At 36.4% G+C, this 24,283-nt stretch overlaps 1 protein-coding gene across 4 annotated transcripts in view; it reads right to left on the bottom strand.

The window, feature by feature from the left end:
• PCSK5 (proprotein convertase subtilisin/kexin type 5) overlaps positions 1 to 24,283 on the bottom strand; it is a 466,549-nt gene that overhangs the window by 299,706 nt on the left and 142,560 nt on the right. The gene's annotated exons all lie outside the window — the stretch shown is intronic.

Raw genomic sequence — 24,283 nt, 5'->3', positions numbered from 1 at the left:
AACGCAAAACAAAACAAAACAAAGAAAAAGGTAAAATATCTTAATAATTATTTTATATCATTAGATGCTGAGATATTTTATTTAATAAAATATATCAACATTTACATGCATATCACAAATTTGTTTTTATCTTTTTGTTGTTTTATTTAAAATGTGAATACTAGAAAATTAAAAATAATTTTAAAGAATTCTCTATTATTTCTTGCCACAGTAACTTTGTTCCTTGATCAGAAAAACTTTTTAGCTGAAAGGATTTCTAAGGATGGTAAAGAAGTTTCAAGTATAAAGTACCATTTTCTTAGAGATGGTGGCCTAAAGCAGTCTGTTGGGAAGTATTCTATGGTATGCTGGAGCCCAGAGAGAGAATACTACGACGGATGACTAATGTCTGCCATGGCTGCAGAAGAGGGATGTGACAATTATTACCATGCATTTATCATTGCTAATGAAGTTCAATGCCCAACCTCCCCTCCATTTTAGGGCTGAGGCATTTAGAAGGACCCAAGATGTGAAGGGACCTGTCAAAAGTAGCACAGTTAGCAAAATGGTAACTAAAACTTAAATTCCCACAAATTACATTTCAGTGCTTCTTATTTTACAGTAAGTTGGCTCAGACCACACTTGTCATGAGGTATTTCTGTCCTCTTTGCAACTACAAACAAGTTTCTACTTACAACTGATAGGTACACATGCACGTTTACATCAAAGACACATTATATATACTGCTTTTTTAAAACTTAGCAATGTTATGCATATATTTCTATATAAATATTAATCTATGTATTTTAAGCATTACTAACATATTGCATAATTAAATGGCATGTACAGAAATATGTGTGTGGTGCGTATATGTGTGTGTGTGTGTGTGTGTATGTCTGTGTGGACACACACTTACAAACTCTTTAATAAGACTTCTATCCCTGGAAATTTACCCAGTTGTTCACTAATGTTAACAAAGATATTAAGAACAACCTTGGGAATACATCATTTTATACCTCGGGACAAACTCCTAGCAGTAGAATTACTGGATCAAAGAGTATGGAATATATTGTCAAATTGTTAACAACACATAAAAGTAATACAACCAAACCTCATACTGCAAGACTGAAAATATTACCACATAATACCACTTATAAAATACTGGTGAGAGAAGTTGAAGAGGAAAAAAAAAGTGGAAAGAAATCCCATGCTCATGGAGTAGAAGGGTTAATAATAATGTTCAGACTACCCAAAGTAACCTATAGATTTAATGCAATCTCTATCAAAACATCAATGACATTCTTCACAGAAATAGAAAAAAAAAAAACTTAAAATCTGTATGGAAATACAAAAGATCCCAATTAGAGCAATCCTGAGCAAAAAGAACAAAAGTGGAAGCCTCATCCTACCAGACTTTAAAATATACTACAAAGCTATAATAAACAAAACAGCATGGTACTGGCTTAAAAACAAAGACCAGTGGAGTAGAATAGAGAATGTAGAAATCAATCCACACATACATGTACAGCCAACTCATTTTTGACAAAGGTGACTGGGGACAAACAGTCTTTTCAATAAATACTGCTGGGAAAACTAGATATCTATATGTAAAAGAATGAAACTAGACTTCTATGTCTTGCCATATATAAAATCAAGTCAAAATGGACTAAAGACTTAAATAATGTAAGAACTGACACTATGAAACTACTAGAAGAAAACATTTGGAAATGCTTTAGGACATTGGTCTGGGCAAAGATATTTTGGGTAAGACCTCAAAAGTATAAGCAACAAAACCAAAAATAGACAAATGAGATTGCAAGCTAAAAGGTTTCTGCACAGCAAAAAGGGATTAATAACAAGAATATATTAGGAACTCAATGCATTATAAAAATGAAATGATTCAATTTAAAAGTGGGCAAATGATCTGAATAGACATTTCTCAAAAGAAGACATACAAATGACCAAAAAGTACATCGTGAAAATCTGTTCAACATCACTAATCATCAAGGAAATGCAAATCAAAACCACAAAGAGATATTATCTCACCCCAGTTAAAATGGCTATCATCAAAAAGACCAAAAATAATAAATGGACAAGGACATGGAGACAAGGGAATGCTAGTATACTGTTGGTAGGGATGTAATAAATTAGCACAGCCACTCCATAGAACTCCAATAGAAAACATTATGTAGTTTCTCCCCAAAACTACAAATAGAAAAACCATATGACCCAGCAATCCTACTAACAAATATATACCCAAAAGAGAGGAAATCAGTACATCAAGGAATTATCTGTACTCCCATGGTTACTGCAGTACAATAGCCAAGATATGGAAGCGAACTAAGTGTCCATCAACAGAATAATGGATAAAGAAAATGTGGTATAGACCTGGGCATCGTGGCTCACACCTGTAATCTCAGCATTTTGGTAGGCTGAGTCAGGAAGATCACTTTAGGTTAGGAGTTCCAGATCATCCTGGGCAATAGTACCACTCAGTTTCTATGAAAAATAGAAAAATTAGGCAAGCATAGTGGTACATGCTTGTAGCACACTTGCCTAATTTTTTAATTTTTACTTTGTATTTTGCAGAAATAGGATCTTGGTATGTTGCTAAGGTTTGTCCCAAACTCCTGGCCTTGAGCAATCCGCCCAGTGAGCTACCATACCCAGCCAAAATGCTGAATTTTTAAAGGAATACCTTTTAGAAGCTTCAAGCTCAACTACTAATTTTCCCCTGAACCTAGTAATTAATAGCTATAGTTCTTTATTAAACTGTTTCTGAACATTAATTCATGGTGTAAATTATTTTTATTCAAATATCTAATTCACTTAATGAGAATACTGTTCATATATTTCATTGTATCTATTATTAATTAATGCCAAGTGCTATTGGACGACAGGGTATTTTTAAATTCAGCTCTGGTTTATTTTTTGCCCTATGGGTTACTTTAAAGTATGTTTTGATATTTTCAAATGTATGTAGGTATTATAATTAATTGTCATTTGATAGCAATTAAGAACTTGATTACCTTATGATAGGAAATATAATTTCTATAAATTAGTTCTTTGAATTTTGTGAGATTCTTTGCTTCTCAGCCTTTTGGCTAAGATCAAGTGAATTTTATAAGACTTAATAGTCAAATTCATGGTCAGTGTTAATAAATATTCCATGTACTTAAAAATGATGTATATCTTCCAATTGTTCTTTACATGTCCATTGTACCAAGCTTGTTTATTACAGTGTCAATTTGTTAATGTGATTTGTAATTCTATCAATCTTGTTTTACTTAGAATAAACTTATTAATCTTCCTAGTGAAACAAAACATTTATGAATATTTATCAATACTACAACTCTAAAAGTGAAAAGAAATAAGTATATCTAGTTAACATTTAATTTATATATTATTTATTCTTTTTACTTTCAAACATTCCATGTTCGTATTAGTTATGAGTCATACCAATAGAATATGATATTATTTTTCTCTAAAGCTAGACTATCTGTAACTAGGATTCTAAGTCCATTTACTGTAACTGTATTTACTGATACATTTATGTTTATTTCTAAAATTATTTCCCTATATCAGGTTGGTTATTATAATTCTATTATTTAGTGGTAATCCTAGGTATCTAAGAAAACAAACATACCTCACAAAGTCATCAATACCCTTTTCCTCTTCTTTTAAATAAGACAGAATTTAGAATTTTTTAACTCTGATTACCTATCTACACATATCTCTCAGTCCCCTGTCTGAGCTTCCTATGATTATAAAGATATTTTGTATTTTTTGACCCTAGAAACTACCCATTACTGTTACTACCTTATTTGTTTATTTATTTTTTATTTTTTAAGGCAGAGTCTCAATCTGTGCCTTGGGTAGAATGCCTTGGCGTCATAGCTCACAGCTATCTCAAACTCTTGGGCTCAAGCAATCCCTTTGCCTCAGCCTCCCAAGTAGCTGGGACAACTGTGTCCACCACAACGCCCAGCTACTTTTTCTATTTTTAGTAGAGATGAGGTCTCACTCTTTCTCAGGTTGGTCTCCAACTCCTGAGCTCAGGCAATCCACCTGCCTCGGCCTCCCAGAGTGCTAGGACTATAGGCGTGAGCCACTGTGCCTAGCCTACTATTATTTCTTTAAATAATCCATGTTTGTATAGATTTACAAATAAAGTTGACCCTTAAACAACACAGGTTTGAACTGCTTGGATCTACTTGCATGTATGTAGATTTTCTTCCACCTCTGCCACCCCTGATACAGTAAGACCAACCTCTTTTCTTTTTTTCTCCTCCTCCTCAGTCTCGTCATTGTGCAACAGATGACAATGTAGACATTTATTTATGATGACCCACCTCCACACAGGGAACAGCAAAGGAACATTTTCTTCCTTATGATTTTCTTACCAACAATTTCTTTTCTGTGTCTTTATTCTAAGAATACAGTATATAATACATGTAACATATAAAATATGTATTAATCAACTGTTTACGTCATTGGTAAGGCTTCCAGTCAACCGTAGGGTATTAGTTGTTAAGTTTGGAGGGAGACAAAAGTTATACAGAGTTTCCAACTGTGTGAGAGGACAGTGTGCCTAACTCCCAATTGTGTAAGGGTCAACTGTATCTTCTTTGCCCTCCTTTCTGTAGCTCAGACTTCCCTCTGGGATCCCTGGTTTGCTTCTGAACAACATTCTGTACATGTACTTTCCAGCGAGAATTTTGGTAGTCAAAAGTCTTTTGGTAGCCTCAGAAAATGACTTTATTTTACTGGTATTGAAAAATCATTTCACTGGGTATAGAAATCTAGACTAACACTCCTTCCAAGATGTCATTCTACTGACTTCTGGCTCTCATTGTTTCTGGTAGGAAATCAGCCATATGTGCAATCTATTTTTCTCCTTTTCATATCTTCTCTTTAACTAATCTATTTTGCAGGCTCATTAAGATGTATGTATGGATTTTTTAAAAGCTTTTTTGGAATTCTTTGTTTTTTTTTTTTTTGATTCTTTTTTTTATTGTTAAATCATAGCTGTGTACGTTAGTGCAATCAAGGGGTACAATGTGCTGGTTTCACATATAATCTGAAATATTCTCATCAAATGGTTCAATGTAGCCTTCATGGCATTTTCTTAGTTATTGTATGTAGACATTTGTATTCTGCCTTTACCTGCAGTTTAAAGTCTAATTCCTTGGAATTCTTATCTATTATCTCTGAAAGCTGCCTTTTCACTATTCTCTGGTCCTTCTCTTCAAAACCCCTGGGAAGCTGGACAGGAGCTCTGGCTAACGCCTGTAATCCGAGCACTCTGGGAGGCCGAGGCCCATGGATTGCTTGATCTCAGCAGTTCGAGACCAGCCTGAGCAAGAGCAAGACCCCGTCTCTACTAAAAATGGAAAAACTAGCTGGGTGTGGTGGTGCAGGTCTGCAGTCCCAGCTCCTTGGGAGGATGAGGCAAGAGGATTTCTTGACTCCAAGAGTTTGAGGTTGGTGTGAGCTAGGACACCACAGCACTCTACCCCAGGTGATGAAATGAGACTCCTGTCTCAAAAAAAAAAAAAAAAAGAATCCCTGTGAACCATATCAGACCTTCTCATACTACCTTAATGGCTAATCTTTCTTTTGAGCATCTTATGGCCTTATCTCTCTGGGCTGCATTCTGCATAACTTGTTCAGTTTCATATTTTACTTATCCTCCAACTTCAGTCATGATTAATCTGCTATTTAATTCATTCCCTGTGTCATTCCCGTCTTCCTTCCTTCCTTCCTCTTTTCCTCCCTCCCTCCCTCCCTTTCTTTTGTTTTTGATTAAAGAGATAAGAGTCTTGCTATGTTGCCCAGGTTGGACTTGTATAGGCTCAAGCAATCCTTCTACCTCAACTTCCCAAGTAGCTGGGATGACAGGTACCAACACATCTGCCTTATATATTTCATCTTTTGAAGGGAAAGACGAAATCTGCCTAGTTAATTTTGATAGTCTTTTTTTCCTCAGGATACTTTTTTTTTTGGGGGGGGGGACAGTCGCAAGCTGTCACCCTGGGTAGACTGCCATGGCTTCATAGCTCACAGCAACCTCAAACTCTTGGGCATAAGCAATTCTCTTGCCTCAGCCTCCCAAGTGGCCGGGACTACAGGCACCTGCCATAATGCACAGCTATTTTTTGTTTGCAATTGCCATTGTTGCTTAGCAGGCCTGGTCTGGTTTTGAACCCGCCACCCTAGGTGTATATGGCTGGTACCCTGCCAACTGAGCTATGGGTGCCACATAGAAATTATACTGTATCTAACAGTTCCAAAATATGTGAATCTAATTCCATTATTGAGTTTGCTGCTCTCTTGTTTACACGTTAATGCCGCCCTCATGTAGTTGATGGATTTTTCATGTGGGAGAGTCATGTTGCATGGGTTTTTATCATGCAGTTGATAAATTTTCTCAACTCAAATTACCTGAGTTCAACCCTTACTCTATTACTGATGCATATGCATTATATATAAATGCCCATGCAACGTGACTCTCCTACATGGAAAATTTATCAACTACATGAGGAAGCTCATTGTTCCAAAAACATTTAATTATGTTTGCTTCTGACACATATCTGGAGGTATATCAAAATATTTGGAGGACCTCTTCAACAAAATTTAAAATTTGAATTATACAAGTAACATGAATCCCAGTTGTAAATTCCATGAATGCTGTTAGTAATTCTTACAGGGTAGTTATTTATCCTCTTGTCCTGTCTATCACACAAGCTAAGAAAGTCAAATATGTCCTCTATTTATGTGTAGTTTTTTTCCCCCTTTCATATAATTAGAGTACTGAACATGGTATCTCAAGGGTTCTGTTTCATGCCGAATCCTCTCTCATCCCACTGGACGACCGACTTTTGTCTTGCTATCCATGGCTTGTTAAAATATAGCTCTAGGCTGGCTGGGATTGATTGCTCATTTCAGAAATGCATGTGCCCACCTAATCTTACATATTTAAACTTTCTCAAAGAAATTCTCTAAGTGTCCTGCCAGCTAAACCATGCACTAAGAAAAAGTCCCTCAATACTTTCCCTGGAGTTTTAAATGTACTATACTAGGAGCTATATAACTGAATATTTATTCCACTACATTATATTAAAAATGGAAGAACTAACTAGGTTCTGTATTCCTAAAATATAACAAAGCCCTGAACAGATAACATGCCTCATTAATACATGGTAAATACTTCTGAGGGAATAACAGAATGGCTACTTCCTTATACAAAGGATTCTTGTAAATATTTCTATACAATTGCTCATTTTTGGGAGACAGTGAAATTACCTAAGCTCAACCCTCACTCTATTGCTGATGCATATCTATTATATATCCATTAAATAACATATTGCAGCTTACTGTAATGAAGGGACCAAATGGTTAGCTCAACTGTATTTAAATAGCCCACTCACTTCAGATGACAATAATCATTACTCCAAGGAAAGTACTGGTCATCTGTTGTATTTTCATATCTTAGCTGGACTTAGTAGTTTGAAATGAATTCGAAACAGATCCTAGAACCACAGACATTATCGTGACCCGTTTGAAGTTCAAGTGTGTGAACAAGATTCAATTATGATCAGCAAGAAGCGTGTTCATAATGTCAGTTAAATATAAAAGTCACAAAAACAAAAGTCTGCATTTGAGATGTATTTTTGTTCAGAGACTGCAAAGTATGAGCATTTGGAACATTTTTAGTATAGGGAGAATACTTTAGTAGATTTTAGTCCAGAAAATAATATACTCATTATATTACATTCTATCCCACATGCATCTAAGTATGAACTTCACTAGATAATTCTCATGTAGTAAATACTCAATGGAAAATTAGGGGTCTCTTATGCTTTCTTGTATATGCTCACAATGTTATAAAGACACATATTACATACGTAGTTTCTGAAACTTCCATAAGGTAATTCAATTATGTAAATTATAATGGATTTATAGACCAATGACTTAAAAGAAATTGGATGCATTCTAAAATAAAATTGATGTAGATGAGTGAAGAGTTAAAAAAGATTTTATATTACATTACTTTTTGGATTCTCTTAAAGATACTGTCATGGCTGTTAAATCCCTAGTAAGTGTGAAACATTTTATTACATAATTTTTAGCTCAATAAATCAGTTCTTGAAGAGCATCGTGACTTAAAAACATGACTTAAAGTCTTTGTCCTATTGATTTTTCTTAACAAGTTTTATCATCTATTCCATTACCTGTTCCCAAAAATAAACCATTGTCATTAACAGGTTACGGAAATTTACCTGGACTTTATTAAAATGACAGTTGTTCAGACAAAAGGTTTCCTGTTAATTAACCGCTGTATATCGTGAACAACTACATACAAGTTAGGTGGGGTGAGTGTGGGACATGAATTCCTGGGGTGTCTTGTACCTTGCTGAGTGGTAAGACACGGCCTTCACTCCTTGCTTTACGCTTGTCACAGCACTCTGGGAACTTTTTTCTTCCATAGAAGCTAAGAGGGGGGTGGAAGCATTAACTTATTTGAGCTTTCCCTGCAGATCTGAAGACCGATGCAAGTACACTCAGCAATGAATCAGAGACTTCAGGACACACATGGAGGTCTCCTTTCAGCCTTGCCACTGCTTTGCTTGAATGTCAAAATTATACCCGTTAAACCTGATTTTTGAATCACAAAAAAAGTTACACCAGTAGGGAATCAAGCACTGGCAAGTAGAAGAAAGATGACGTCCACTTCATTCCTTTCTCAGAACAAACATCTTCAGGCATCGGTGGATTCTGTCCATTCTCACCATTGCTACTTTCCCTTCCAACCTCTCACGTTGCTTGTTCTTTCTTGCAGTTTTTGCTTCGCTATGAATCTGAGCAAAAACTATTTAGTAGTTTAACTCCTCAAAATTGAAGTTATTGAGTACTGATATCATGCATGACAATTCTCAAAATATTTTAAACTTATTTGATTCTCACACTAACCCCATGCAGTAGGCAAAATAGATTTTCATTCTCATATAAGAAAATGTGATCATTCAGATGGAGATTGGAAGGTATAAAATGGAACAAGGCAAGGACTGGACAGGGGGTCTCCTGGGTCCTTATATGATGAGCTTCCACTGTTCCAGCGAGACTCATTGGGGTCCACATTCCTAAAGCTTTGAATGATTGCCAAGATCTCGTGACTTCTTCACCGGATACCCTACTTTTTGCCTATTATTGATGCTGTGTGCACTAAATAAGGTGACATTATTTCTTTATTAGTACTGATAATAGGATATTTGATAGTATATTTCATAGAATCTTCATGATGCATTATTCAATTTGTGTTAGAAGGAGGAAATAATGCAAATCTTAAAAATAAAAGCTTAAGATGAATAAAATAGCTGAAAATGGATTGTCACCCTGTCTTCAATGAAAAGCTTATCAAAGCTCAAGAAACATATTAAGGAAAGAAAAATTAAATTAAAATGTTTAAGAGGCAAAAAAAAAAGAAAAAAAAAACCACAACCATAGTCTATTTTGTGGCGATTAGTTTTGCAAGTCAATTATACTAACAGGTTCTGAAATAACTGAAATTACTCTAAGTCTATAAGGTCTCAAAAACATTATATTTTTTTATGATAGTGGAGACAGACAGGAAAACTTGTTCAAAATAAAAATAGATACATAAAATATTATAAGATTAGGTTCAGAGACACTTTGGTAGCCTAATACTGAAAAAAATCTTAAGCATAAACTTTCAAATTAGGACAGTTTTTATACTCAGCAATAAACATCGTGAATCCTCCTTTTGGTCTTCAGGAATAAGTGTTCATAATTTTCTGGCCATTATTTCTCCCTCTGAACAGGAGCCTCTGCCGAAAGCTGGCTTCAGTCGGCCATCTTCCCTCCCCTTCCAGATGTTCATGATTTTAAGAAATTAATAAAAGTTAGCATTTGTCAACTGCTCCAACATCTGACAGATACCATGTTGTAGGCAAAGAATGAAAATAAATGAAAAGTATGCGTAATGGCAGTATGCAATAATAGGTTGCTACTCTTAATTAACATCAGCTATGTCAAATGTAAATGACAGCAAGATTAGAAAATGAAAAAGAATATTTCCTTTGGAGGGTTAAAAGCATTGTCATTCTGAAAGGGCTGATAACTATATTCTACAGAAAACTCAAATTAAGCAACAAGAAAAAAGCAAACAACCCCATTTATAAATGGGCAAGAGACTTGAACAGAAACTTCTCTGAAGATGACAGATGAATGGCCAACAAATACATGAAAAAATGATCACAGTCCCTAATTATCAGAGAAATGCAAATCAAAACCTTTCTGAGATACCACCTAACTCCAGTGAGATGAGCCTACATCATAAAGTCCCAAATCTGCAGGTGCTGGAGTGGATGTGGAGAGAAGGGAACACTTTGGCACTTCTGGTGGGAATGCAAACTAATACAACTTCTATGGAAAGAAACATGGAGAATTCTCAAAGAAGTAAAAGTGGACCTTCCATTTGATCTTGCAATCCCATTACTAGGTATTGACCCAGAAAAAAAATTCATTTTACCACAAGGGCATTTGCACTGGAATGTTTATTGCATCTCTATTCACACTGTCAAAATGTAGAAGCAACCTAAGTGCCCATCAACCCATGAATGGATTAGCAACTGTGGTATATGTATACCATGGAGTACTCCTCAGCCATAAGAAAAGATGGAGACTTTACATCTTTTGTGTTTAGCTGGATGGAGCTAAAACACATTCTTCTTAGTAAAGTATCACAAGAATAGAAAAAAAATTATCCAGTGTACTCAATACTAGTATGAAATTAATATAGAAACAACTACATGCTCCCATGAAAGAAAAACATATGTACAGTCTAGCAAGGGGGAGAAGGGGGGAGGAGGGGGAAAGGGCAGGAGGGAGGGTGCTTGGCGGGATCTCACCTAACATGCACAGTGTGAGGGTGTTCAGCACGCTCCCTGGGTGAAAGGCTAAACTATAACTTAAACTTTACCTTAGAAATGAAAGCAATGTAACCTAAACATTTGTACCTTCATATGAATCTAAAATAAAAAATAAAGTATTGTCGGTCTGACATACACACACACGAATGCAGGTAAAAACTGGTGAAATCTGAATACAACATGAAGATTATATTAGTGCCAGTGTCTTGGTTTTCACATTGTACTATAATCCCCTACATTTTTACCATTGGGGGAAAGTCAGTGGCGGGGACCACTATACTATTTTTGTAATTTCCAGTGAGTTTATAATGATTTCCCCTCCAAAAAAAAATTTTACAAATCATAGTAGGCCTGAAGCATTGCTAGTTATTTATAACATCAGTTGTAATTCAAGAAGCATATTTCAGGTAGAACACAAATAACATTGGCAGTGATATAATGCCAAAATAAATAAAACTCAAGTGGTCAATAAACTGCTTTCAATGTGTTTCCTCACCTCCGCCATTTTGCCTCTTCCTTGTCCTCCCCAGTCTAGACCTCTGATCTCTGTTTTTCTCCTTCTACCTGCCCAGCCTAAGAGAATAGCTTATTATCCACGGTTAACTGAAAGAACATAACAAATTATGCTAGCACATGTCTAAATAAATGAATACGTAGCTTGACTTTTCAGAAAACCCAGTTCTTCCCCTTGCTTCATTTGCTCTCTCAAATATAATGTTGTAAGAAATGAGGAAGAACAGGAAAAACCCAAGGCGGGCACGTACCACGTCTTTATGTCCTAACCAAGTCAGGAACCACCTCCTCATTCATCTAACTTTCTTCCCATCTGAATCTTAGGGATCAGCAAAAACAAGGCAAGAAGGTAGAAATATACTAATCATGATGATAGACCAGGACCCCTTTTCCTGGCTCCCTGGTTCATACTCCAAATTTACCTGTCATGCTTTCTGACTCATATTTTTACAAGATTAGTTTTTTTTGTGCAGTCTTTGAGGTTGTATCTATGAGAAAAGATTGCCCTTGCCTTCTGCCTGTATCCCCTAGTGATTCCATGATGTTATTTCTTCTGCACTATGTCTTTAGAACCCTAACATCTTGCTCCTCAAATTTTCTTTCGTACCGTAATATTTATATCCACTACTTTTTACCCCATGTAGTTGGAACTTTGCAAACAGCTTGATCTCATTTTTCACTACAAATGGAGGACTGAGAAATTGTCTCCTCTACCCCTTTGACTACAAAATAGAAATTGGTCATTCTTGCTGATTTGTTTTAGGCCTGTTCTCAGTGGGCTGGGAGTTAAGTGCTTCCTCTTAAAAATTCACAAATGTGGATCTGGAGGATCCAACTCTTCCCTGGAACTGGAGGGGTCAGTGGTTGCCCTTCTTTTCCACTGAACAACTATCTGCTCTACTATCTACAATCTCAGAAAATAGAAATATCACTCATTCTTTTTAAGTAAGCAATGAACTCTGTCAGCAATGCTGTTTTTATTTTCTTGAAAATTACCAAAGTACCTCCCTAGAAATATTTTATTTAACAATATTAATCTTTCTCTCTTTCCCTCTCTCCTTTCTTCCTACCTTTCTCCAATCCAGATAATTCACATACTATGTCCTAGGTATTTTTGAAGCATGGAGCATATAGCGTTGAATAATCCAAGGCTATGGGCCTCACAATATTTGTAGGGAAGATTCTGAGTAAAGGGTTAACAAAACCTTTTCTCCTTAACTGTGGAGAAATTACTTTGGTTTAATTTTCTAGTTTCGTTCTCCTTGATATCTGATTAAGGTAGGATGTCAGTTACCAAGCCACACTGCTTATGGTAAAAATGAACCCCAGTTGGTGACTTACTATGAACTGGGAGATCTGTGACCAGGACTACAAATATCTGTTGTGAAGTCTTAGTACAGTGCTTCCAAGATTAGTTTTTAGAAATGGAGTGTGGCCTTCCTTGCATGGCCCAGGAAGCTACATTACAGGCTATTGCAAGAAATATTGTTCTTATGAGCACTGGGCTTCTAAGGCAAAGGGACTCTCACTCTCAACCATATGGCTCATTCTTCATAACTGAGGTGGCACTTGGGAGGCAGTGTTAGCACAGAGGAGAAACAGAACATAGTTCTGGGACTGCTTGAGATCACACTTGCTGAAGAAATACAGCTGATACTGCGCTCTCCTAGAAAAATAGAAGAATTACTTCTGGTGGCCTAGTGAGTTCTATGAACTTGACTGACTAACTGAATCCTGAAACCACTGACAGGGGTGTTACAAGACTTATGCAAATAATTACCAGCTACTGTCCTACATGCTAATCAAGGCTTTTGTACAAGGTATTATGAGAATTTCTGTGCCAGTCATTCTGATTTGGGGTTGGTGCCTACAAAAATGTTTGGTATGCAATCTCAACAACTTCCTCCTCCTCCTTACACTTGAATTGATTTTTCTATAATTTTACATCATCATAATTAAAGGAAAATTTCATAATTAGAACTCAGTAAAGCATGAAATATAAAGTGTTCACAGAGTATGTATGCTAAGAGATTGGGAAAGATCTATAAAGATAATGAAAGAAATAATGACATGCATCAAATTATAATTTTGACTTTTATAATCCATTTCTTTCCATGTATATTTCTACTCTCCAAATATACAATGGAAACCACCTCATATAACTATTTCTGAAGTAGCAAAGCAAGAGACTAGGATGCTAGATCATCCCCTGAATAGACAGAATTTTAACTTTACCTATATTCCTATATATAGGTAAACTTCAATTTCATGATTATTATTCTTATGACCTACTTAATTATACCTAATGAGATTATTCCCCTGACCTGATTCATAATTAATTTACTTTTTTGAATCATTCATGCAACAACTATTGATTACCAATCATGTGCTAAAGAATGTATTAGAATTGATTGCCAATCATGTGCTAAAGAATGTTATTAAGAATTTAATAGTGGGAAAAAATAAACATATACGATATACTTTTGATAAATTCTATTGGCCAAGAAATCCTGAATAAGAGAAAAATAATTCCAAGTCTATGTTCATTTAACAGTAAAAGTGTTCAATGGATCAGTTTCTGTTTGCTTTTGTTAAAATATTCAAATTAAGATACCATTCACTATAGATTGTAAAAAATATGCTAAAAAATGATGTTTTGCTCAAAATCTGTTGATGACTGACTGATGAGAAAAAGTGATATTATAAATGTTTGGCTTCTCTCTGCTCAAGACTGCATCCAGATCATGAGCAAACCATCACAACACTTTTGAGGATGTGCAAAGGTCGAAAATAGGTGACTATTACATACCCCTATTTGTCTGAAACACAAGTAAACAGAGGCCAGGGAATTCTGAGACAAGGGCTCTCTTAGTGTCACCACATTCTTTGTACAATACACTTCAGGGTGTAAGGAGGTGCACAGTGCTTGGTCCTAGGGTCACTTTGCGCTCTGAAGTACAGATAACAAGCCCCCAAAACACTTTATGTTCACTGAGCCACCACATCAGCATTTCAACTTAGCTACACCAAGTAGCAACCACTAGCCCTTCTATTTATTGGATAGATGTTTCTGGTTCTCTTCACAGAGTCCATCAGAGCCATTTCTTCACATAGTGGGAGGTTATAAACATTGTGGAAGCTATAGATCAACAATTAAGGAATGCCGCCTTTGAAAACATGAAATTTATTACAATTTCTATCAATTCAACATTTTAGCATATACATCATATTTTATTTAGAGGTAATTTATGCGATGGGTTTTTATTATGATAGTGTTTGTATGAGTTTTTGAATAGGAATTGGCAAATATTATTGCAATGGGCCATGTAGTAAATATGTTAGGCTTTACAGGAACACATACAGTCTCTAACACACACATATATATTTTTTTAACCCTCTGAAAACACAAAACCATTCTCAGAGAGTCACTGGGCATATTTGACCCACAGTCTATAGTCTTCCTGCCTCTGATTTCTGGGCATAAAGGATAAGTATGGTCACAGTCATCCCACAGTCTTGGAACCCCAAACCATATGCCTCTACCTTTGCTATTACTCCTTACTACTTTTGGATATTGATACTGAATGCTGTTTTATGTAAATTAATCAGCCCAATAAATATAATTTGTTACATCCACTGAAAGGAGAATTTCCATCTCAAAGAGAAAAACACAATTTGTAATTCAGACATTAAATCAATGAAGGTAGTAAGGATCTCTCATATTTTATTCACCAGGTAGTTTCACCTAGGTTCTCCTATTTAATTTTATTTGATCTCTCTAATGCTCTTTTATCCCTACTTTATAGGTAGGGAAACTGAGATTCTTATGGGTTAAGTGGCTTTGCCGAGGTAATACAGCCATAGTACTTTGAAAGAACCTAAAGCCATATCTCCCAACACCAAGTCATCGAGTTTCCACAATACTTAAAGCTCAATATAGCTCAATATATTTCAGGATGAAGCACACACACACATACACACACTCACACTCACACTCTTCAGTACCAGAACAAAATAATGATGATTTGAGACTTTTTCCTGAGGCTGATACTCAGAAGTTGTACCTTTGAAGCTATTTGGATCACTGCCCATAGTAATCTATGATTATAAATTTCCTAAGTTATAATGAAAAAAAATTCAAGAATGATATTACCACTAATAAAATTAGTGCTGACTTGAGCACCACCTCCTTTTCCGTGCCAAGACTTTATATCTCTGTGCAAACACAAAATGCAAACAAACAATACAAAGCCAATCAGGCAAATCAATTGACTAATGAACCTTCAAAAGACACAGGATTTCATACAATGAAAGAAATAATATTTGTGAACAGCTTTAATCCTACCAAAAGCTGCGTTGAGAGGGGGTTCAGAAGTGTGAGATCAGTAAGAATGGAAAAGAGGAAATCAAGAAGGATGGCAGCGTGGCAGTGGCTTTAAATGAGAATGATTTGTCAATAAAATGATTCCAAATGGCCCTTGGAAAAACCGATAAAGATTTTTATAAACTGCGTCTGTTTATGACCCTACTAAAATTCAAATTTGATAATATTACAGAAAAACTACAACTTTAAACATGATTCATTTTTGCTTGATGTAAGAATGACTATAGCTGCATGCTCTGTTAGATAATAAACTACATGTATTTTCATACTTTTAGCTTTATTGTTCTAAATAAAGCACAATTTGCAACACTTATAACAAGATTCTAGCATCAATTTAAATAGATTCCTTTGTTACGTTTTCTCCCCCTACACCCATTTATGCCATTAGTGAATTCAGGAAGGCTGTGGACTAAGTAAGAGAGTAAGAAATTTGCTCTCCTCTCTTGAGATGGCAGAAATGCTGACCCACTGCCATGTCCAGGATAGGTTGCTACCTCGACCTCCAGTGTATATATACTCCAAGCAAGTCCCTTTCCATATAGCAAATGCCTCTTTCTCAAGTCACTGGAAGGCGGGAATTGTTTACACCAAAATAGTTATCAAAGTGATACTCCCCGATGGATACAATGTGATAATGGAAAATGTCAGGCCCTGAACTACACACTCAGCATCAGTAAGAACTCCCTTGAAGTACTCACGCAGTTTCCTAAATCTACAAATACAGATCTTATTTCCTTAGTTGACACACTACTTCCCCTGGTGGGGTGTGAGATCACACTTAAAGACACAGGGGCAGTTGATGGCTGGAAACCATTATGTCTGCTTTTCTTCATTGAAGTTACACAGTGGAACATGGAGAAACTCCTCTTTGTCTCTCAAGAGGAGAACTATGTTCACAGAACTGTGCTGGGTGATACTTAAGAACTCATTCCCTCTTAATCCGGTGTCTGAACATAAAATTTAAAAGAAAACATTTTGTCTTAATGTCACTGAAGTTTTATTTGCACATTCAGACTGATTCAACCTACTTGGAGTCATAAAACAAGACAAAAGAAAACAATTGTATTAATGCTTAACCATTTTATGGTAAAGCGTTTATTTATAGTGTTCTTCATTCTCCTTCCTATGGAAGAGTTTCAGAAAATGTAGCAGTTATAAACAACAATCTCAGAAATGAAAACTCCTTATGGAAAATTAATTAACATTCTCTCAGAAGTGAGAAGTGAGAATTTCTCCAGCTTCCCCTACTCTTCCCCCGACACACACATATATACACTTCCTTTATCAACAGATTATTTTTTCCCTCAAATCACAGATTATTGAGATCACCCAAATCGTCACCTTTCAACATCTAGACCACCTCAATGCCCACCAAAGGGAGTGATAGCTGATAGGAAGACCATCCCAGGCCAGTTAAATAGCAGTGAGGTGAGGAACTTTGTGAAGGATGGAAAAGAGATTTAAATTGATTAGTCAGGAGAGACCCTGCTGGACCTTGTATGTGTCCGATAATCTTCTGTCAATAGCTCAGACAATCATAAATCTGTGTCCTTCTCAATGGGAGAAAAGTGAAATGACTTGGCAAATCTTTTCTTTTCCTCCTCCTCTGCCACTTTAAAATGGAAGAATTCTGGATCCTCACTGTTAACCAAATGGCATTTACAGCTCTCAGTTGGCATGGGGCAGTTGAGAATCTAAAAGGAGGAATGCTTATTCCATTTCCATTTCCATGGAAACCAATCACCAACTGGTAAAAACAAGGTAGATCAAATTTTTTGAATAAGAATGTTGAAATAATCAGTTTCAAAACTTTTCTCTTGCGTCAGGATGGAGAGCACAGCCTAATCTCAGGAACACACAGAGACGTCAGTGTCGATAAACAATTCACAAGTCTTCTACATAATCACAACTATTATGGTATTCTCATGAGTTTTTCTGAACATGCTGTGAAAAACAAATTGCTATAAATCCAATAAATTATATAATAAAATGTGAAGATTTCAAACCCAAGAACTCCTTTCAAAATTTATGATCGTGTTCATCATCTACATCCTCTTAGCAAATGCATGGAAAAGTAAAGTGGTAATTTCCAGAGAAGGGGTAGACGGTCATCAGGATTTTGGAAGAGATTTGGAGGGACTATTACATTTTTTTTAAACTCCAGTATGAACATCAGACTTTACAAAGACCAATTATTACAAAGCAAAGATGATCTTCATAGCTCTTAGATCTATTCAGCCTCTTTAAAAAGACCTGAATACCTCTCTGCCCTCACTTAAAAACAAAACAATTATCACTCCCATTGTTTGCCTATTTAAAATACAAATATTCTAAAGTGGGTAGAAATAATTTCCTTCAAAGAAGTAACAGGATGAAAAATGTCAATAATTAATTTAACTTGGAACTCTGTTACTGAACTTTGCAAAGATATGGAAACCCAAGGGCCCACCAACCCATGATGGACAAACCATAGCATATGTATATCATGGAATACTATTCAGCCATAAAAAGGTGAAGACTTTGGATCTTTTGTATTTACCTGGATGGATTTGGAGAACGTTCTCCTAAGTAAAGTGCTCAAGAATGGAAGAGCAAGCATCCCATATACTCAGTACTAAGTTGAAACTAGTAGATCAACAACTATGGGCCCACGTGAGAAAAAAACATAACTAAATTCAAGAAGAGGGTAGGGAGTTCAGTAAGCTCCCCCCTAACAGGGGCAGAAGGGGTACGTGGCACACCTCCTGGGGGAAGGACTCAACTGCAACTAAAACTTTGTATTATATTAACCCTCATATTAACCTGAAGTAAAAAACCAAACAAAACCCTCTAAGTTAGCTCTAATACTCCAAATTATTTCACAGACTTGAACATTCAGAATGCATTATCTATAAGGCTCACAGCCAAGTGCAAGTAGCTATTGGTTTTAACTATTTTACACAAAGGAAATAACTAAGCCTCCCAGTGGCAACAAGCTGCCCAAAGGTGTTCCTACAACCTTTCAGCTTCTTTCCTGATAACCAAACTTTCACCATTGTCCTACTCAGACACAATTCCCTGTTTCTACCGTATAATCCCAATTCAAAACTACTACCACTCATTTCCATCTCATTAATTCTAAACTCCTCATTTTAGTGAAAGATAACCCCATCTACCAGAAGTATGTACAACTCAATTATGATTCTTATTTCTAATTTTTTATTATCTCAAGTTGCTAAAGTAACAGTTAAATTCTAAAGATGTGAAGTTGTTCCTGAAGTTGGTCTAATAATATCTAATTTGTTTCCTCTTTTGTCTTACGTTATTTAAGAGGTTTAACCTTAATTTTTAACATCAACATTTATATTTATTAACATTGCTAGTTGATAAGAAAATAATAATAAGAAAGTTAATATAAGATATAAGAGGCTCAGCACCTGTAGCACAGAGGTTACAGTGCCAGCCACATGCACCAAGGCTAGTGGGTTTGAACCCAGCCTAGGCCAGCTAAATAACAATGACAACTGCAACAAAAACATAGCTGGGCATAGTGGCAAGTGCCTATAGTCCCAGCTACTGGGGAGGCTGAAGTGAGAGAATTGCTTAAGCCTAAGAGTTTGAGGTTGCTGTGAGCTGTGATGCCACAGCACTCTACCGAGGGCAACATAGTGAAATTCTGTTTAAAAAATAAATAAATGAATAAAACAAATAACATAAAGATACAAGAATTAGCCAAAGCACTCTTTTTCATTTTTATAAAATTGTCCTAATTATATTACCATTTATTTAAGGGTGTGTGTGTGTGATGAAACAGAGACAGACAGACAGATGGTGAGAGAAAGAGAGATTTGGGCCATAATTCAAATATCTCAAAGAATTATTTAAAAAGTTTTACTAATAAGTAATTATATGTGTATGACTGGCTCATTTTCACCTTTTCATTATAAAATTACTCAGGGAAAACATTTTTTTAAAGCTTATAACACTGATTTATCTCCTTCAAGTAAGGCTAGCACATAGCATCTGAAAGGGGGGAAAAAAACCCTCTAAATCAAAGGTTAATTAGTTCATAATTTCCTTTCAGATGTTTAAGAATAAGAATAAGTCAATGTTAATGAACACAGCCCCAGGTAACTTGCAATATTTTTTTTCCATAACAATTGCAGTCTTTTTTCCAGAGTCTAAATGGAAGCTTGTCTTTTAATATCTGGAAATACCCTGAAAATGCTTTTCTTTTCTCTCTTTTTTTTTGAGACAGGGTCTCACATTTTGTTGCCCAGGCTGGTGCCCCATAGCCTGATCATAGTTCACAGTAGCCTCGAGCTCCTGGGCTCAAATGATCCTCCTGTCTCAGTGTCCTGAAGTGCTGGGTGTGAGCCACCACACCCAGCCAAAATGCATTTTTATAACCACCTTTATTCCTATCAAGTTGCTGATTTCTTTGCAATAGAAAAACTCATGAGATTGTTTACTTTACACTCTTCATCTCACTAGTGCTCTGTTTCAACCCACCTGAAGCTGTCACCACTGTCTCTTCGAAGAGAAAACACTTCACAGATAGCGATTATAGTCTGTTACAATGCACATTCATCACCAACTCCTCAAGGATCACTACTACACAACTGCAGAAGTACTTTACATGAGAGTTTGTATATGTATTGGTGTGGGGTGAGTGTAGGAGGAGAGCTTCTTAACTCCAGCTGAGGGAAACCATTTGCAATGAACACTAAGTCCACGGGAAAGTTACATCCTGTTGCTGAAACTTACAGAGTAATTTAAGACAAATCGAAATAAACAAAAAAAGGCAAGGAGGGTGCTTTTACACACTAACTCAGAATACTTGGATAGGAACAAATTAAAGTTATTTCAAACTTATTTCTGCCACTGGTTCAGATTCTTCACCCATACAACTTAAATATTTTGGATTTTATGATCTTTCTTTTTTCACTTGTTTGCTCAAAAACTGAAAATGGGGCAATGGTCCTGCCCCAGACGAGAGATGTAGCAATACTTAGCCTCCATCCAGGTCAAATTAGTATTATCACAGTGCCCATCATGATAATACCGTATATTTTAGAATCTCCAAATGTGCTAGGATAACAAAATAATCACTTATTGAATGCTGACTATTCACCAGTCTCCAGCACGAATGAAGCATACTATTTTTTGACAACTGTAAAAATAGTTGGTTAAAACTAGAGTGTAGTATAGGAAGGAGGTAGTGAGGCTAAAAAGATAGGGAATATAATAAAAATTCTTTGTGTATATCTAAATAATTTCGACTTGGTCATAAGGGGTTTCAAGGTAGAGGAAAAACAAATTCAGATTTGGGTTTTAGATAAAAGCAGAAACTCTAAGAAATTTCTGGCTTTTCTCTTTTACAAAAAAGAAAAGAACTAAAATGACTAAACAAGAAGATGCCTTTCATTCCAAAGCTCAGAAGGAGTTCCTTAATACCGAGACACTGTCAATCACTAAACACACTGTCTCAATAATGAAGGTTCCCTTCAATCAGTCATTTTCTAAGCCTTGAGGTGAAATGCTACCTGCAAAAGTCTTCTCTCAATTTAACCTACAGCAGTAAATGATCTAAACCCTTTCCCCACGGCTTGTAGCATTGGTTTGCAATTGCTTGTTTTATTTTGTTTTGTGTAAAAAGAACTTTTCATATCAAATATAATTCTAAGAGGAATTCCATTATGTAAAAAAATTTTAAAATAGACTTCTCAGAAGGAGAGTGGTTTTGCTGAGGAAGAAGGAGCTACACCCACTTTACACAGCCTTCAAAACTATAGTTGGACAGCCTAGGAAATCTACCAACAGACTTTAGGGTTCCATGAAACTTTTGGAAAACCAGTGGTCGCCAAATCACATCTTGCCTAATGGTTTAGCTGCACTGAATGAGTTAAGTGATGGGTCAAGGCTTAATTTCTACATACTTTAAGTACACCCAAGGGACTGTAACAAACTGGTCAATGTACTAGGCCTACTGTACTGAGACATACCTGTGGTACACATCTGGTCTATGAAAATTAGGTCAACTTAAGGAGGTGGTCAGTGCAGGGTGGTGGTCAACCATGAAGGTTCTATGGTATATTGTTAGTTGATTTTCCGAAAGCGTAACCAAAACATAGTACTATGTTCCTACGAGGTATTCAAAAAGTCTTCCCTGAATGAAACAATATGCCATTCAATAAGCTCTCCATTCCCCTAAAATACAGTTTTTCCATGAATTAAACTTTGTCAATACTTACAAACAGTAAATATTTTTAAAAAGCATCTAATATCCAGCTACAAATTATAGTGTACTCGGTAATACAAAGAGTGTGAGTTTGGAGGCCAGATTCACTTTGATACACCATGTGACTCTGCCTCCAATTTTACTTTATTCCTCCGAAAAGAGAGGACACTGACAATGACATTTAATTTCCAGGTTCTTTGCTATAACTGAGTTAAGCAGAAAAGTAGTTTATTAGAAGAACAGTGGGCAGCTCAGAATTGCTAGAAGCACTGATTAACCAAGGTAGAGGCTAAAGATCAAGGAATATATGGCTGATCCACAAGGAAAGAGCTGCTGAGAGAGAGAGGGAACACTGCATGAGTGAGAGCTTGCCCAGCCTCCTATACTATAAGGGCAGGTAGTATTGATTTTTTTCATTCTTGATCACATGGCCTGTGTTCTCAACTAGAGCAAGGGAGGCTGATCAATGTCTGGCATTTTCAGCTACCATACTAGAGAGCAGCCTTTGCCCTCCACCAATACTCATAAGACAGAAAATTTCTCATACAGTCCAGGCATGGTGGCTCACGCCTGTAATCCTAGCACTCTGGTACTCTGAGAGGTTGGAGGCAGGTGGATAGCTTGAGCCCAAGAGTTCGAGACCAGCCTGAGCAAGAGCAAGACTCATCTCTACTAAAAACAGAAAAACTAGCTGGGTGTGGTGGTGGGCACCTGTAATCCTGTCTACTCGGGAGGCTGAGGCAAGACCCAAGAGTTTGAAGTTGCTGTGAGCTATGATGATGCCGTGGCCCTCTACTCAGGGTGACAGAGTGAGACTGCCTCAAAAAAAGGAGAGAGAAAATTAACTCCTCACAGATAAATAAGAACTCAAATACTAAGAAACCAAAACAACAATCTACTCCACCTATCTGACAGGAAGTTTTACAAATCATATGAGAATACATGTAAAATATTCTGTGAACTGTAGACTTCTAGATAAATTATTATTCCTTAAAGGTGGCATCACCTTGTTTGAGAAGGTGGGATCCAGGATGGCTGGGAAGGACGAATGCTACTCGACAGAACCTGAAACCTGCTCTTTTTTTCTCATTCTGTCATGAAAACCACATACTGACCCTGCTGAACTCTATTTAGACTTTGCTGAGTTTATAGCCAAAGGCAAAAACAGCTGAAATTTCTTCTGGGGGACAGTTATTCTTTGCTTTCCATTCAAATCATATACCAAGCTTCTCAAAGCTATAGGACTGCTCACAGGCAAACCAAAAAGGCAGCTCATGCATATTGAGTTTTTTTAAATTATTGTAACGACATAATAACTTTTCAAGTACAAACATGAAGCATTTGCCCATGCATCAGGGTAGGCATGCTTTTATAGGGGATTGCTCAACACATTCCCTGGTTTATAAAAGAATTATTCAATTTTATTAAACAACGTATCTAACACTTACTTGGGTCTCCTTCCTCCCCCATACATATTTTCCTGGTATCCTACAAATATATGTCTTGGAAATCAATGAGTCTATAGAGCATCCATGCAGATTTCAGAAACTTATAAATCTTTTAAGGAAAACATTGTGTAAATTTAAGATACGGGCACCATCCTTAAAAAAGTACTTTCTTTTTTTTTTTTTTTTTTATAGAGACAGAGTCTCACTGTACCGCCCTCGGGTAGAGTGCCAGGGCGTCACACGGCTCACAGCAACCTCTAACTCTTGGGCTTACGCGATTCTCCTGCCTCAGCCTCCCAAGCAGCTGGGACCACAGGCGCCCGCCACAACGCTCGGCTATTTTTTTGTTGCAGTTTGGCCGGGGCTGGGTTTGAACCCGCCACCCTCGGCATATGGGGCCAGCCGCCCTACTCACTGAGCCACAGGCGCCGCCCAAAAAAGTACTTTCTTAATGTAACATCTCCCTAACCGAAGACAAGGACGAAAACCAAAGATATGAAGAAGTGACCAGTATTTTGTTTCAACAAGGACATATTAAACATGAGTTAGAATCCCTTAAAATTGAAATAAGTCTTATAGTGGGGATACTAACAGAAGCTCATAAACACAATGAGGAAATTGGATGAAAATAAATGGAATCAACTGATATAAAATCAGTACCTATGAATACAAAATATGAAAGAAGGAACATACATATAATTTGCAATGACTTACCTGAATACCTCCTCCATACTTGCATTTGGACAACAGAGATTTCAACAAATATGAACACGCCTACAAATACACC

Source organism: Nycticebus coucang, chromosome 2 (genome assembly GCF_027406575.1).
Source record: "Nycticebus coucang isolate mNycCou1 chromosome 2, mNycCou1.pri, whole genome shotgun sequence".
Taxonomy (NCBI): domain Eukaryota; kingdom Metazoa; phylum Chordata; class Mammalia; order Primates; family Lorisidae; genus Nycticebus; species Nycticebus coucang.
Note: the sequence above shows the minus strand (reverse complement) of the source record. Positions and strands in the feature narration are given on the sequence as shown.